This window comes from Pteronotus mesoamericanus, unplaced genomic scaffold, assembly GCF_021234165.1.
Source record: "Pteronotus mesoamericanus isolate MK-2021 breed Mesoamerican mustached bat unplaced genomic scaffold, CSHL_Meso_final contig_78, whole genome shotgun sequence".
NCBI classification, from domain to species: Eukaryota; Metazoa; Chordata; class Mammalia; order Chiroptera; family Mormoopidae; genus Pteronotus; species Pteronotus mesoamericanus.
In genome coordinates this window covers 21837204-21837955 of record NW_026555258.1, presented here as the reverse complement: position 1 = coordinate 21837955, position 752 = coordinate 21837204, and the positions used below count along the sequence as shown (strand labels likewise).

Below are 752 nucleotides of genomic sequence, written 5' to 3'. Positions count from 1 at the left end.
ATATTTGGAATGACTCCCCTTGATCTTTTTATCTTGGCTCAGTAGCTCTTAAAGAAGCCCAAGGCCTATCCTACAAGGCCTGGTTCACAAGTGCCCTCACCTTAGTGGCCATTGCTTTGGGAGTCGGGGTCCTGTCATCTGTCACATGAACTGTGGGACTCTGGGCAAAGGCAACTACACCTCACATGGAGGCATACAGCCTGTCCAAACTGTGCCATTGGGCCAAGAGTGGGTATGTCTGTCACAGTTTTTCTAGAAATTAAAACAAAAACACCTTTTTCTTTCTTTTTTTTCCTGTGTGGGAATTTGGAGGTTGGCCAGTGGTAAATTATGCCTGATGAGACAACACTAGACTATTACAACTTACTCTTTGGCTGCATGGTATTAGTGTGGATGATAAGATCTGAATGCACTACAGCAACTTTATATCTTAACACTGTACTTTAGGAAATATTCTTAGGTGCATCTTTCAATTAACTGACATTTAAAATCTACTGTTGTCACAACTTATTGAGGGAATATATTGTATACATCTAGAAAAATTTTAGAGACACTCAAAACAATGCTTATTTCTCAGAATGGGGGAGGAGGACTTTTACTTTCAATCATTCCTTTTCTATACTATTGACTATAGCCATGAGCAAAAGATTAGTTTTAAAAAATACCCACTAATACATGGAAAGGCATCTCTCGTCTCCTCTTTTTTCTCCCTGCAGACAATAGTAGTTGTATCAGGAAACTTTTTGGGGGAT

The 752-nt window shown here is 39.4% G+C and overlaps 1 non-coding gene across 1 annotated transcript; it reads right to left on the bottom strand.

Annotated features, from left to right (window-relative positions):
- Positions 1-292: 292 nt before the first annotated feature.
- Positions 293-474, bottom strand: LOC129079727 (small nucleolar RNA SNORA23). The gene has a single exon (XR_008530089.1). It is a non-coding gene; the product is annotated as a small nucleolar RNA SNORA23 (small nucleolar RNA).
- Positions 475-752: the final 278 nt, after the last annotated feature.